The sequence below is a fragment of the Lynx rufus genome, unplaced genomic scaffold, assembly GCF_022079265.1.
Source record: "Lynx rufus isolate CCGP_SWC_20201006 ecotype Redwood Valley unplaced genomic scaffold, mLynRuf1.p SCAF_1, whole genome shotgun sequence".
NCBI classification, from domain to species: Eukaryota; Metazoa; Chordata; class Mammalia; order Carnivora; family Felidae; genus Lynx; species Lynx rufus.
Window position 1 is genome coordinate 133,923,611 of NW_025814823.1, and position 16,747 is coordinate 133,940,357.

Consider the following 16,747-nt stretch of genomic DNA (forward strand, 5'->3'; position numbering starts at 1 on the left):
ATACTGGCATGGAATATATGAAGGGCCAAAACTGGTGCAAAATATTTTTAGTACATTAATGGATGGGACTTGATTTATATAAGTAGGTTGACTTAATATTCATACTTAAAATAGATGCGCTTGGGCTTAATTAATCCTTGTCTTCATGTTTTTTATTGAAATAATTATTTGTCCCTAAGCTTTGTATTTTTTCTTTTATTTGTCTTTTAGTTGTCTCTTATTCAAAACCCGCCTTGCTTTTTGTTGTATTACCTCCTGCCAGTAAACTGGCTTATCAGCAAAGGAAGGATCCCAAGGGCATGGGTGGGGAAGAATGTTAGCAAACCATGTGTTAATGAGTTAAAAGCTGGTAGACCTCTGTACTGGGTAGAGATATGGTATAGTGAGTGGAAACATGGTACCCTTTAGTTAGTGATTCCATGCTTTCTCTTAAGATGTTTCCCCAAAATCTCTGTCTTTGAAAGTAGTAACTACTGTAGTTAAAACCATATGCTTTTTTAGGAGGTAATGTTATCTTCTAGTCCAATTCTCCTACTTGGTAGCTATGTTACTTTGCCTCTGTTAAAATGAAGATGATGGAAATGAGACTATTATGAGGATTCAGTGAGATAATGCATCAAAAATGCTCTGCACAGTGCTTGGAACATGGTAGGTGCCAATAAATTTCTGCCCACTCCTAGTGGTAGTGCTAGGACTATAAGAAAGGGATTTGAAGCATATGATTATATTCATTTTACATGCACAGTGGACAAGTAAAGGGTTGAGAACAGGCTTCCTCATTTCTCGAGTTAGTCTTTGGATTTTGATTCTAGAAGGTGATGTACTTCTATGATCATTAGCTCTTTTGTGAGAGGAAGTAGCATCTTCCAAGGTGCCTATGGAGGCCAATTATATTGTAACCTTGCAAACCTCCTTGCTACCCAATGAATCTGCCCTTGTGCCCTTTTCCAACCTACACAACTGTCAACCCCTTTAAATTCTCTGCACCATCTTTCCAGTGCTGTCCTCTCTTCCATTTCTGTCCTAGGGGACCCCATGGTGAGCTTTGCCAACTCAGAAAATAGCTCAATGCTAATGCAGCTGTGGCTGCATTCGCTGCCATTGTTTGGAGCTGTGTGTTTCCCTCATTGCCAGGAGCCTCTCCATAGACATTTTCCTCTCAGTCCTTAATTCTGAGGCTAGTTTGTCTTATCTTCATTTAATAATGTGAAAACCAAAGCCCAGAAAGGTTATTTAACTTGGCCAGCATCTCACAGCTAGGATAGAGACTTCAAACTCAGGTTTTCCTCACTGCTTAGACTCCTTCCTTTATTTCTGAATGTTCTCTTATTCCCATCTTAAAAGAAGAAAGTGTTGGGGCGCCTGGGTGGTTCAGTCATTTGAGCAGCTGACTTCAGCTCAGGTCATGGTCTCGTGGTCTGTGGGTTTGAGCCCCACATTGGGCTCTGTGCTGACAGCTTGGAGCCTGGGGCCTGCTTCCGATTCTGTGTCTCCCTCTTTGTCTCTGTCCCTCCCCTGCTTGCTCTCTGTCTGTCTCTCAAAAATAATAAACATTAAAAAAAATTTAAAAGAAGAAAGTGTTAATTTGGTGGTAATCTATTTGGGGTGAATTATATCAATGGGAACTTATTTGTAGCAGCCTGAATTTAAATCCTGGCTTTGCCACTTAATAGCTACATTACCTTGGCCAAATTACTTAACATCTCTGATCCTCTGTTCCTTCATCTATGGGAGAGAGTCATCATGGCATCCGTCTCATGAGTCGTAAAGATTAAGTGAAATAATATTTCTAAAAGCATTTGAGCAGCTCCTGGTGTATATTAAGCCTCATGTAGATATGTTAAACATATACAGTAAAGTGACAACAGGATGTAACCTCAGTGAAAAGTCTTCTTTTTAAAGAAAAGTCTTTTTTATTTCTTTTCCACCAATATCTTTTTCTTAGGTAATTCTTATCTCTGAGCTCCCCTGTTGCCAGTCTTTGCTTTTATTTATTTTTGTTTTAATGTTTGTTTATTTTTGAGAGAAAGCGCGAGCAGGGAAGGGGCAGAGAGAGAGAGGGAGACACAGAATCCGAAGCAGGCTCCAGGCTCTGAGCCGTCAGCACAGAGGCCGACTTGGGGCTCAAACTCACGACCTATGAGATCATGACCTGAGCTGAAGTCAGACACAACTGACAGACCCACCCTGGCGCCCCAACCCGTCTTTGCTTTTAGAAAGTCATAATACTGAAATGTTTAGGTCCTTGGTTTTAAGCTTACGATCTTTAGCAATATCTTCCTTGTTATTCAAAAGTCCTTTAAATCATTTCTTACTTAGTCGCTTTTACCTGGACCACCTCTTTGACCTCTGGCCTCCTCAGTATAGCATCAGGCATAAAGTGAAAAACATGAAAAATGTTTATCTTTTTCTTCAATGAAATCTCCCTCTTCTGTCCCTTAAACTGTTCTGCGAATGACAAATTGCAATAAGCTTTCCGGCATTGGAAGTGAAAGGACAAGAGACCATACTTTTCTACAGGGAACATACACAGAAAGGCGGTCCTCTTCTTTTAAAACATTTTTCGTAACATGTTATAACATAAATATTTGAGTATCTTCTGTGTGTCGGGCATTGGATTTGAAGGCATTCAGGAGGGGCAGTGAATTAGGGCACACATAGCACTTTCCAAGTTTTCTTTTTTTTTTTTTTTATTTTTTAATGCTTACTTTTGAGAGAGAGAGAGAGAGGAAGAAAATGCACAAGTGGGAGGGGCAGAGAGAGAGGGGAACAGAGGATCTGAAGTGGGTTCCGTGCTGACAGCAGAGAGCCCGATGCAGGTTTTAAACTCGCAAACCCTGAGATCGTGACCTGAGCTGAAGTCAGGCACTTAACCAACTGAGCCACCTAGGTGCCCCTTCCAAGTTTTCTAATGAAAATTCAATTTGGGATAACACAATTTCCCAGTAGATGGGATCAGGGGCCTCCGTGCACTTTCACATGTGTTCCTTTATTTCTAAATGGCTCGAATATCTTTTCACCTTGGAATCTCTGGCACCTAGCAATTTCTGGCATCTAGTGGGCACAAAATTAATGTTGTCAAAATGGATTTGTAATTAATTTCGGTACAATGGAGGATAACATTTTCTTCCCATTTTGCTAACCAGTTACTCCCTCCTGCCATTACTGAATTCTCTCCCCACTGATTTGTTAAATCTCATATGTAATATATGTCTTTTACAGTTTCTTCTGTTTCTATGATCTATATTTTCTTTAACTGGGACTATACTGTATTTAACAACTACCCATGTATCTTCATGTTTGCTCTTATTTTTCAGGGTTTTATGTGATAGGTTCCTCTGTTTATTCTTTTTTTCCCTAGGTAAATGTTAGAATCATATTTGGGGTTCACCCACCATGCCACAGTTCCCTAAGTGGAATATTAAAAGTGTACATTTCATTTAGAAGGAAGTATCATCTTAAGCTATGTTTTATCCTTTTAGGAACATTTATTTGAATGACCCTGGTATTTCTCTTTTTGAAGTGTTTTTTTTGTTTTCTTTTCCTTATGATCACATGTTTCTCCTTAAGATATCTTGAAGAATTTCTTGATTTATTTTTTAAAAAAATTTGTTTTAAATCCTATATAGTTAGCATATAGTGTTGTATTTTTTTTTTAAATATTTATTTATTTATTTTTAGAGAGAAAGAGCTCATGTGGAACAGGGGCAGAGAGAGATGGTGAGAGAAAATCCCAAGCAGGCTCCACATGGTTAGTGCAGAGCTTGACTCAGGGCTCCGTCTCACAAGCCATGAGATCATGACCTGAGCCAAAACCAAGAGTCAGACGCTTAACCAACTGAGCCACTCAGGCGCCCCAGCATATCGTGTAATATTATTTCAGGCCTACATTGTAGTGATTCAGCAGTTCCATACATCACCCAGCGCTCAGGATGAGTGTACTTGTAATCCCTTTCACCCATTTCACCCACCCCACCCCCCACCTCCTCTCAGGTAACCATTCACCTTGGGATATTTTCATTTATTTTTATGAATAGGGTTTGCTTATAAACCATATTTTATTCACTGATAGCAAAACTGTTGGATTTTATATTTGTGGGTTCTATCCAAGCCACTTAACTCTTTTATTTACTCCAGTAGTTTTTCAACTGCTTCTGTTTGGCTTTCTAGATAAAAAATTACGTACAAATATCAGTTTTTATCGTTCTTTTACAATATTGCCTGTTTGCAAGTAAACATTACATAATAGTCATGATAGGTGGTTTCTTCCTGCACTGTTTCTAGTACTTTATTAAGATAAATCTGACTGTTAGTGTGGAATATACTCTGTGATGTAAGAAGGATTACACTTAACAGAGCCATATGGTTTGGGGCACCTGGGTGGCTCAGTTGGTTAAGTGTCCAAGTTTGGCTCAGGTCATGATCTTGCAGTTCGTGAGTTCAAGCCCCGCGTCGGGCTTTGTGATGACAGCTCAGAGCCTGGAGCTTGCTTGGGATTCTGTGTCTCCCTGTCTCTCTGCCCCTCCCTCACTCACATTCAATCTGTCTTTCCTTCAAAAATAAATGAACATTAAAAAAATTTTTTAAACGGCCATATAGCTGAATTTCTTTTTTTAAATTTTTTTTAATGTTTATTTATTTTTGAGAGAGAGAGAGTACGAGTAGTAGAGGGGCAGAGAGAGAGGGAGACACAGAATCCGAAGCAGGCTTCCGGCCCTGAGCTGTCAGCACAGACCCTGACGTGGGGTTCAAACTCAGGAACAGTGAGATCATGACCTGAGCTGAAGTTGGACGCTTAACTGACTGAGCCACCCAGGCGCCCCTGAATTTCTTTTAAGTTGCGTGGTAATTTTGTCACATAATGCCTTGTTCATGTTTGAGAGTTGCTTACCATCCAGAAAGAGAAAATAGCTTCCAGAGATGAATAAATTGCCTGAATGTAATGGACTGTTCCCTTTTAATATGAAAAACACTGCCTTGGTTTGTTCTACAATGAAAATGCTAATTTCTGTGTTCTAGTGGTGAGTTTAGAGGGCATTTGGGCAAAGACCCACCATACTATCAGATGAATGGCCAGGAGGACGTCTACACAGGGGAAGAAGGAAGCATGCTAAATCCCAGCAAAACTGTAACCAACCTGGAATCCGCTGAGGCCATGACTGAATGATGGCAATTAATTCTCTATCTGCATAGAAGATGAAAAATAACACTCTCTGGTAGAAGATAGCAACATTTAGACCTTACATTTTTAGTTGGGTAATATTTCTCCCAAGGGGATAAAAATTGGTTCTTCAGGGGTGAAAAATACTAAGGTTTACAGTGTTCTGTGGGTCTCTAAGGGCCACAATTCACAAAAAGATAATACGGTATATCTGTGTTACTAAAATGTCATGGGAGGGGTGAGAAAACATTGATGTAGAGCTTCTTCATTTTTTATTTGATAATCAGAAGTTATAGTAAGTTATGCTATATGACCTGAAAACAACATAAAGACAATGTAATTTATAGTCACAATTTTGTTCCAGAGATTGAAGTTAGAATTTACGTACTCAAAAATAATGTGACTAGTATGTTAAAGAAAAAAAAAATGAAAAATTGGAAAATTTCACCAGAGCATTGAAATTTGGGGGGGGGGGAATCAGCAAATAGAAAATTTGATAACTTAAAAATACAATATCCAAAATTAAGGACTCTCTGGATAGTTTTAACAGAACATTAGACACAGCAGAAGACAGTATTAATAATGTGGAGGGTAGGTTAATAGAAAATACCCATACTGAATCAAAGAGAAGACATAGTATATGCTTGTATTTCTACTAGCTAAAGATTGGAGAAGCTTCACATTTTCCCATATTCCTGCTAACAAATAGATTTTTTGACCCTGTTTATATTTCACCAATTTATGTGTAAAGTGATATTTTATTGTTAGCTTAATTCACTTTTCACAAACAAAACATTTTGTATTGTTTTCATTTATTTTGCTATTTAGATGTTCTTTTCTGATGTATCTATTGAAATGTCTATTCATACGCTTGCCATTATGTCTCTGGGGTTGTTAGTATTTCTATCAGCTTGTACATTTTTTGTACATGAGCGATATAATCTTTTGTTGTCTCCATTACAAACATATTTTGTAGATGTGTGCATAAAACTTTTACTACCATGCTATTTTCTTTTGCAAAAAAGAATGTTGGTTTGTATGCTGAAAATTAGGCTAGACTATATAAGATGATAAAAAAGCTTTCACAACCTGATTCTAAGGTAGTTTCATGAGAGTATAGTTATTATTTTATTTTCTGTGTTCCAGACTGTCTTACATACAACTTTGGGTGTGCGTGTATCTTATAATTACACTGGTAATTTAGCTTGTTTGACATGAGCCGTTGGAGATAACTTTGTTATCAGCTCAGTTTCTTCATGATTTTGTTTTTGGTCTTGGATTAATTATGTTGGATTACTTTATACCTAGAGATTAATTAATTAATATAACCATCCTCTGATTTGCAAGTAAGGGCTTATTTAGGTAAACTCAGTAGCTAGTGTCTTTCTTGCAGTTTGAGGTGTCACTGTTGACACTAATATGAGGATGTGTCTATGTATGATAGAATGCAAGTATTCCATGTAGATCTAAAATTGTTAGATTATTGGCATATATATGTAGGAAAAGTTGCCATTGATTTCTCCCTGTCGTGGCAAAGTAGCCATGATAGATATCATGCCTCTGTTTCTTTAAGGGTAATTATATTATGAAAGATAGTGAACTTAAGGATACTTATTTAATTTGACTTTGAAGACTGACCATCCCAGTTCTCTCACTTACCACCCACCCTAACCTTGGGTAAGTGAAATAACCTTTTTAAGTCTTAATTTCATTATCAATGATATGAGTCTGATAAATGTGTGCTTCATGGAATTGAGTGTGGTAATGCATGTCACATGGCACGTGCTAGCCCAGAGGAAGCACTTATAAATGCAAACTGTGGTTAGCGTTTCTAGTAAAACATGTCTGTTCGCATTGTGCATGACTTGTAGAGTTTTGAACAAAGAGTTACACAACATGAAAGTGGAGATTGGACTCCGATAGTAAGGGGTATTTAAAGATTCTTCCCTGTCCCCGCAACTTGTTACTGCCTTTAAAAAGTAAGGAGTGAGTGCAGGGAACTTCCAGGTGCCTAAATAGTTCTTGTTGTCATTATTTTGTGGAATCTGTAGCATAACAGCCAAAATATATTTATTTAAAATTAAGGTAGGAGCAAATTCCAAGAGTCTTCTTAGTTTAATGGAATTGCTTGGTGAATGGACATCCTGAAGTTTTGTCTTTAAGCAAAATTATTCATGCTTAAATTTTTTTAATTTTTATTTGAGTATTTCTTATTCTATCTTTTGAAATACTGGGCTATGAATTATAGTACTGAGAAATACATGCTTACAAGAAAATCACTGTCTTTTCCCTATGGTAACATTCTGGAATGTTTTGAGGTTATGCTTGATGCATGTCTTTCTTTCTTTCTTTCTTTCTTTCTTTCTTTCTTTCTTTCTTTCTTTCTTTCTTTTGGGTTTTTTGTTAATGTGTATTTTTGAGAGAGAGAGAGAGAGCTTGCGAGCGAGTGTGAGCAGGGGAGGGGCAGAGGGAGACACAGAATCCGAAGCCAGATGATTTTTTTTTCCCCTCCAAGGAGTGTCTTTATTCAGGGCGATCATAAACATCACAGCCTCTCCTCAGGAGTTAACTTAATTCCCCAGGTCCCCAGATATACCCAAGTCCTTTAGAGCTGGCACAGAGGCAGCTTGTTTGCTGTAGCATCTAAGGATGAGGGAATGACCACCCATGCAGAAGGCTGGCCTGCCTTGGTTTTCCCCTGTAGTTAGGAGTCCAGGGGGATTCATCGTTCCTGGTGGGGAGAGGCTGCCTGCAAAGCACCACCCAGACAGGTCTGAGTGCCAACAGCAGAGTGAGTTGAGCCTTGTTTCCCGCACAGCTTCTTGGCTGTGGCCACTTAAGGAATGGACCCTGAAGCACGATGGGTCAGGTGGGCTCCCCCTGGCAGCCCCTTGATATCCTAGCTAGGGAAGTCCATATGTGTAGAGCCAGCACCTGGCATACTTCGGCAGGGGTGAGGTGCCGTGGCAGTGGGCCAGAGTTGGCATCCCAGTAATCTAGGATCTCGATGACCCACTCCAGATTGAAGATTGTGGCCATCTGGGAGAGCCGGGCAAACTTGTCTCGGATGGTCCAAGTGGTCACTCTGTCAGCCCAGAGCCTGACACAGGGCTCAAACTCACGATCCATGAGATCATGACATAAGCCGAAGTCAGACGCTTAACCCACTGAGCCACCCAGCTGCCCCTCTTTCTTTCTTTCTTTCTTTCTTTCTTTCTTTCTTTCTTTCTTTCTTTCTTTCTTTCTTTCTTTCTTTTCCTTCCTTCCTTCCTTCCTTCCTTCCTTCCTTCCTTCCTTCCTTCCTTCCTTCCTTTGTTTTTTTTTTAAGAATCAAAGTTAGAGCATGATAAATGATAGAAATTTCAAAATAATTCTGAAGTAGCGTGAGTGTGTTGTGCATTTACTAGTCTTCTCTGGAAAGTCCCTTTCAGTTTCTAAGGAACCTCAAAGGTTCTTGAGATGTTAATCTTACATATCTTACATAGATGACAAGACTTTTTAAAAGACAGTTAATCCTTTCCCCCACTTTTTCCTTTATGCATTTGTGTATGATTTCTGTTCTTAAAACATTGTGGGATATTTTCTGATTTTTACCGCTTAAAAATAGTTCACAATTCATACATCATTCTGAATGAATGAAAGCAGCTAATTGCTTTCTGCATTGCCATATGGATTACGTCTCATTTATTTCTAAAATGAGGTGTTTTATTCCTTTTTTTTAACCAGTAGAAAAAGTTGGTTCTGAATGGCCTATGTGATAAGTGCTGGTTTATTTTGTATCGTTGTTTCAAAGGTCACAGTCACCTACTGTTTGGTGTTCTCAGTGTCTTTAAAATAAAATTCTTCAAAACCATGTTTAGATTATACCCTTTTGCTGGCTAAAAGATTTCTATCATGATAATGAAGTTAAAACTTTTATTAAGTTGGTGGTAATTTGGCTTGAAATGGAAACTTTAGGTTAGAGTCAAAGAAGACACCAGAACATCTTTCTAAATAAAACTCTTTCTTTATAAGAGATAACATTTGTTCAGCATCTACCAGAGCATCTAGCACAATACATCTCAAATCTCTCTCCTCCCTCTTCCCTTCTCCTTCTGCTATCTGCGTACTTTGTTATTTCTGATGCCTCTTTTCACCAGAGTTGTAGAAACACAAAAATTTATAATTTTATTCTGTTTTAGTTTTTACTGCTGTGTAATAAATTGCCATAAACTTAATGGCTTAACGCAACACCTATTTATTATCACACAGTTCTGTAGATCAGAGGTCAGAACAGGGGTCAGCTGGGTTCTCTTCCCAGCTCACACAGTTGGCAGAAGTTATTTCCTTATAGTTGGAGCGCTCAGGGTGGCTTTTGTCATCTTAGAGGCAGGTAGAGGCAGTTGTCTGAGGCTGCACCATATTTTAAGGGATTTACCTGATTTGGTCAAGTCTATCCAGGATCTTCTCCTTCTGAACAGTTCAAACTCAGAGTCAGCTGATTCGTAACCACATCATGGGAATAATATTCCACCGTCTTTATAGGTCTGCCCACATTGGAGAGTGGAGGGGGATTATATAATAGTGTAAGTGGTTAGAGGCCTTTGTAGAGTTCTGCCTATCATTTCCTGGGCTAAAAAGTTAAAAAAAAAAAAAACAAAACTTTTCTGTAGAGACAGAAGAACATGAACGTCTGTTGACTCCCTCCTGGTTGCTAACGCATGGGCTTGGGATGTGACCTCCGTGTTACAAATGAGCAAAAGTTAGTTTCACAGAGACTACATCAGTGGCCGAAGTTCTCACTGAATTCAAGAGCCACACACAAAACCATGGAGATGAAGCCTCTGAGTGACTGAGAATCTCATTTTTCGTTGTTTGTTTGTTTGTTTTTAATAAACAGCCACGAATTTTCAAATGAGCTGCTTTTCAACTGTTCAAATGTAGAGGGGTTGTCGAAAACCTATAAACACATTTCCCCAGGGAAATGGTGGCTATAAATGGTGGTGAGTTCCCAGGCCAAATCACAGAATCCAGCTTACCACGTACTCTCCCGGAGGTTGTCATCAGAGCAATCCGGCACTCCTCAGGTCCTAATCCCTGAGTCCCCTGGAGGCAGTCAAAGTTCCTGGCAGTCAGTGTGCGGCTGCTGTGGCTGTCTTGTGTGGGACCACTCCTCGGAGACAGAAGTCCCCCGGGCCCTGGGCCACGCCGGGGAGGACACGAGCAGGTGCTGCCCCTACGCTGTAGGAAAAGCTTCCAGCTTGGAGAAATTGGGATCACATTTAGTTTATCAATTAGGTGATTATGTCATATGCTATATACAGAATCTTAGTAGCTGAATTACCTTTTATACCGAATCAGTTACATAGTGATAGCAAGTTTTTAAACAGTGCCATTAAACTTGCACAGTAAGTTGTGTGTGAAAGTATTTGACAATTATTTGTTTCTTTCTTTTTGTTTGTTTATTCATTTTCTTAATGTTTTTATTTATTTTTGAGACAGAGAGAGACAGAGCATGAGCAGGGGAGGGGCAGAAAGAGAGGGAGACACAGAATCCGAAGCGGGCTCCAGGCTCTGATCTGTCAGCACAGAGCCTGATGCAGGGCTCGAACCCACACACCGTGAGATCATGACCTGAGCTCAAGTCGGATGCCTAACCAACTGAGCCACCCAGGCGCCCCTGTTTATTCATTTTTGAGAAGGAGAGAGAGAGAGAGAGAGCATTAACAGGGGAGGGGCCGAGAGAGGGGGACAGAGGATCCAAAGTGGGCTCTATGCTTAGATCACTGAGCCTGATGTGAGACTCGAACTCAGGAACCGTGAGATCATGACCTGAGTTGAAGTCGGACACTCAACCCACTGAGCCACCCAGGTGCCCCGACAATTATTTTTATCCCTCAGCTAGTTTTCTTTCACCATGTTCTTTTAAGTCTGTGCAAAAAGCTAGCTTATGAGGCTTATCTCCGACTAACATGTAGGTTAGGTAGCATAGTTGAAAAATCAGGCAGCCTCTCCTCTTCACCTGCCCATCTTGAGTTCCATCACGTTCTTCCTGTCTTTACAATGAGCTTGAGAAAAGAGGGGAGACCTGAACGGTTCCCAGGGAATCCCCACAGGAAGAGGGAGCCACGCTCAGGCTGATGTGTGCAAGAGAATTGAGGTGATGTTCATGACTGGAATACAGGAGGAGCTGTAGGTGAGGAAGGTCAGAGCGAAGGAGGCTGGGGAGGGAAAGAACGGAAGGAAGGCAGGCCGGGTTTTCTTTCTCTTGAACTTTTTGTTGCTGGTGCTTAGTTTCCTACCCCAGCATCATTCCTGCCTTGTGACCTGGGATGAAATCATCCAACCTGATGAATCCGGGGAACAAAGTAGCCATGTTTGCCTAAATGTGAACTTTTTTTTTTTTTTTTTAAATCCTCAGTCTTACCTTCTTTTCCTTCACCACCTCTGGTAAAATAAATAAATAAATGAATTCTGTTCCCTTTTGATCTTCATTTCAGGTTCTTCAACGTGTATGGCTGACAGCCTTCAAAGGCATGATGCAGACATTGGATGTTTTATTCAGTGTATTGCCGCTCTTGCCCTTTGGTGCAGCTATTCAAATTGCTTTGCAAGTGCCTGAAAGCTTGTCATGCATTTTGCCAACAGTAAATGACAAGCGGTAATATATACGGTGAATATGCCGGGTGTATAAGAAATTACTGATGCAGGCCTCTGTTTCATGGAAGTTTGTTTGTTTCTCATGTAATGCTCCAAGTTCAATCTAAATTCCTCCGTCGGATAGATTCAGGTCTTACCTTTCAAGTAACACGTGGAGTCAAAATAATTGAGGATGCAATTATGAGTGGGAAAATATAAAAAGCACGTGGTAACTTTTTAAACAGATTGTTTTTAAGAATTCTGTGCCCTTGGGACAAATGACATCCCCTTTTTATTCCCTGCCCCCCCCCTTTAGGATATCCACTTCCTCTTCCTTGGCTGCAAGTAAAATCTTTCGAAGATCATTACCTTAGTGCCCCCTAATGAAATGTAAATAAAATGAATGATTACAGTTTGATTATGGGTTCAGTATTTATGAGGCTCATGGTAACTTGCTGCATAAATTTAAGTGTGCGAGTAAATTCTCTTAGGGACAGTCAGTGGGAGAGTATTTTATTTTTCTTCCCTATTTTTTATGATGTACTAATTCTTTTCACCTCTGAATTCTTTATTGTTGTTTCTGCCCTAGAAGAAGTAGGACCCTGGAAAATGGATATATTTTTTTCTGGGTGACTTTTATGGTCCCTGTAGGGTCTGGACCAGCCCTGAGTTTCTGCCTGATGCTGATGTGTCATGGGAACATTGATATAAAGGAATACAGCTTTTCTTTTAATTCCCATACTGTGTGCATCTCCACATAAAGAAAAACGTATGAACATTTCTCTCCTGTACGTTTTCTCATAAAGCACATCGAATTTCAAGCCTGTACTTTTACAGAAATCACCAGGGAATGGGTTAACACTGTTCTCTGATTACTTAGGGATATCAAGTATTTTAAGCTTTCTCCTCCACCATCTAGATATTGGAAGTTAGCCTCCCACTCACTTCATTGCTCAAGACCGCTTTACCCTGCAGTCTTTTCTTTCTGGAAGAATTATTGTACTGACACTTCCACGGAACAGACTCTTCTCTGCCATAATCACTGCCCATCCTGCAGAGCCTTTTCTATGGCAGGAGACAGAATAACCCTTAAAGCTTGTGCGTGTTACCCAGCCCGGTTGGGTCCTGCAGTAAGAGAGAGTTGAATTGTCATTTGGATTTGAGTTCATAGGTCCATTCATGTTGTAATGCTGAGTCTCAAGAATCCTGCTGTTGGCGAGGCTTTGGCCTCTGATGTGTGGAGGGCACTTGGAATTGAATGAAATTGGTAGAAATACATGAACGCTTATTTCATTACCTTGTGCAATGTGGGGTATTTGCTTTTTTTTCCCTTGCAAGATACAAAGGAAAATCGAATATCTGGAGGACAGGCCTCTCTTATGAAGTGACTGTCCCTCTTATCCACAAAGCAAGTGTCACAGGTCGCATGCCATTCTGAGTCCCACGTCTGTAAAGAAGGCAGTGAGCTGATGGAGGAGACCACTGGCATACAGCGCTTATAAAATGCTCGGAGACTGAGTTCCCAAGTGGGCTGAGCAGACAGAAAAGGAAAGGCAAAGGTGAGAACCCATGTTGTGTTCCAAACTGGAGTATTTGTCAAGGAACCAAAGACTAAGTTCTGTTGGAATGTGGGGATGGTAAGAGATACTTACAGCGTGATTCCAGGTTGTAGGTTTTTTGGGAAAAGGGTACGTAAGGACTTACTGGAGTTCACTTACAAACTCTCTGTGTAGACTCCCCCGTAGTTTCTCTTGAGTAATTGTCAGCTGTTTGGTATGATGACCAGTTATCAACATTTGTCATCTTATACTTCTTCTTTCCCACCTGCTGACATCCAAAGCCTTTTTGCTGGCTCCACCCCCTCTCCATTCCTGGTACAGGCAGAGCAAAGCCCTTGAGCCTCTGTCTGTTTACCAAGGTAGCTCTCAGCTTTCCCCCAAAAGCAGTGTCCAGGCCACAGGGTTACTGGTTGCTTTTTGTATATGATGCCTGATGTATCAGTGGCTGGAATGGAGTTGAGTACAGTGTGGTATGTTGGACTTGTCACGATAGCCTGGAGTGATCCTGATTCCTCCAACTAAGGAGGTAACTAAGCCTTCTAGAAAGAATCCCTCAGTTCAATTTGATGCCTTCCCCCACTGTGACTATACTTGTAATAATTTTGTCAAGTAATAATTAACTCTTTGTTGTGCATTTATTGAAGGCCTCCTATGTGTAGTCAAGCATTTTGTATAAAATAGTAAACCGAAAAGGCATGACCCCTGCTCTCATGTGGTTTATATTAATACATTTTATTTAGTTTTCAATTAGCAATAATCGCGCCTTGGATAAACCTCATTGGCTACGATACTGCCACTGCGCAAAGCTAATACATTTTATTTAAAACTGTATCCTGATGGTTAATAGATGTTCTGAAGGAAAGGAGCAGAATGTTCTAGGTGAGGATCACGGTGGCTCTAATTTAGATTGGGAGGTCAGTAGCACAAGTGATATTTGAGTTGAGTTAAATATTTTAATTTAGTAAAGTAGAAGAAAGGCATTTTGTTCTAGGATAAAATTTGCAGTTCTGTTTGATCGTAGAGATTTCAAGCAGTTGAAATCATTGATCCTTCATGTTTACTTAAATTTTAAAGTGCTAACCAAGGAATAAACTTTAGATGTTACCCAGAAAGCCAAATGGGATAATTCAAAATGTATAATGTGTTTATAGATAATAACCCATATTAAGGGGAATAATATTGGGGATGAACAATGAATATTGTGGTAAATGGTTGAATATGGAAAAAATGGGGGTTAGAAACAAATGTACCACTAGAGAATGAAGATAATTATTTTGGAAAAGGAAAAGTCTGCATTCAAATCCACAAACTTTGAGTAACTACTGTGTGACAGAGTATGTGCTAGGAGACAAGTAAGATGCTGTGACACCCTTCCATGTCTATACCATTTCAGAAACAAGTGACATCCTTCAACAATCCTGAAAGCCAAAAATGCTCCATATACTGTTATAGGAGGTATTGTTTTTTTGGAAGGGAGTACACATTTTAACACAATATTGTCAGTTTTAGGTGAAGTAAATAAAAATAAAGCTAATTAGGATCTGAATGAATCTGTATTGAATGTTATATGCTATAAATATAGATATGTATTTCCATCGCACCTTCCAATACTTAAGGAACATTTGTCAAGGGGCACCTGGGTGGCTCAGTTGGTTAACCGTCTGACTTTGGCTCAGGTCATGATCTCGCTGTTGGTGGGTTCGAGCCCCGCTTCGGGCTTTGTGCTGACAGCTCAGAGCCTGAAGCCTGCTTCGGATTCTGTGTCTCCCTCTCTCTCTGCCCCTCCCCCACTTGTATTCTGTCTCTCTCTCAAAAGTAAATAAATGTTAAAAAAATAAAATAAAAAAAAAAAGACATTTGTCAAATCAATCCTCCATTAGACTACAGAAAGCAATCTCAGCAAATTATCCAGAGCATACTGTTAAAGGTTCTCTACTCTTCCTAGCTGGGTAACCTTGGACAATTTAATTACTCCCTTTCCACCTCCCTTTCCTCACTTATAAAATGGGAATAAGAATACCAGTACTTGAAAGTGTATGAAATAGAAACAAATGTTAAGCTTTTAGTGTTAATACTAGAAATTAATAATGTTTTCAGGAGTTTTTGAAATAATATTCTCCTAAATATTAGCTAAAAGAAAAACAATTAGAAGGTAATGAACAACCCAAATGTTACAAATTTTTAAAATTCAAGTTCTGCTCAGGATAAAATAAATAGTTTACAAAATACTTTTGAGCATATTTTTATAGAATGTATATTTTGTGCTTTCAGGTGACCCATTTCCACATCAACCTCAGTGATCACTTGATATTCTTGCAAAGGTTTTTGCTCTTGACATTTTGTAAGATGCTGATTTCAGCAATTCCTAATGGTCCTAAAAAAGGTGCTGTATTTGCATTGAGACATTAGACTATTTTTTAGCTCTTTCTGGAAGATAGGGGAATTAGAGAAGGATTTTCATGTTTCCAAAAAGTAAATTTGTGCCTTGAACTTTATTCTCTTTTTAGTTTTACTTTTTGCGTTCACAGTGCCAGACAGGTCAAGTTTGATTGTACTTGGGGTACAGCTCTTACGAGTTGGGAGAAAATAGTGGCAATGAGGGAGATGAGTCCAGATACACTCTTCTTAAAAACCTTACAAGATATACATTGGCAAAGATGTGAAAATGCCACATTAACAACAACAGAGAAATTTCTTGGCATTGCTTGACCAATCAAAATAGGGGTAAGGCCTAATTTTCTCTTTCGCAGACACAAAATGCCTAAATTCAAGCAGATGTGATGGCAAAGCAAACCTGAGTCTTTCCAGTCTTCTAGTTGATCCCTTTTATTGCTTGGTAGAATTTGGAATATCAGGATGAAAATCAATTTAAAGACTATTGTTGGGTGCCTGGGTGACTCAGTCGGTTGAGTGTCCAACTTTGGCTCACGTTAGTGGGTTCGAGCCCCGCATCAGGCTTTGCGCTGACATCATAGAGCTTGTTCTGGATTCTCTGTCCCCCTCTCTCTCTGCCTATACCCCACTCACGCACTCTCTCAAAAATAAACATTGGGGAAAAAAAGTTGAAAGAAAAAAAGATTGTTGTTAAGGCAAATAAGTTTGGACCAATGTCCCTACCTCCCTCTCTTCCCCAGAATATAGCCAATAATATCTTTTCTGAAAAATTCTATTTTTAAACCAAGAAAACATTTTATAATAAAGCTAAGAAATATTAATTTTCTTTATTGTGGTATTTTGACTATAGTAGGTATTCTATAAATGTCAGTTAAAGGAATGATAGTTACCAAACATGTGATATAAAGAAATAACATTTCTGGGGGACCTGGGTGGCTCTGTCGGTTGAGTGTCAGGCTCTTGGTTTTGGCGCAGGTCACAATCTCATGGTTTTATGAGCTCGAGCCCCATGTCG

General features: G+C 39.5%; 1 protein-coding gene and 1 pseudogene across 1 annotated transcript in view; one reads left to right on the plus strand and one right to left on the minus strand.

Moving 5' to 3' along the window:
• MAST4 (microtubule associated serine/threonine kinase family member 4) overlaps positions 1-16,747 on the plus strand; it is a 348,037-nt gene that overhangs the window by 107,129 nt on the left and 224,161 nt on the right. The window lies entirely within an intron of this gene.
• LOC124523821 (uncharacterized) lies at positions 13,984-14,146 on the minus strand (annotated as a pseudogene).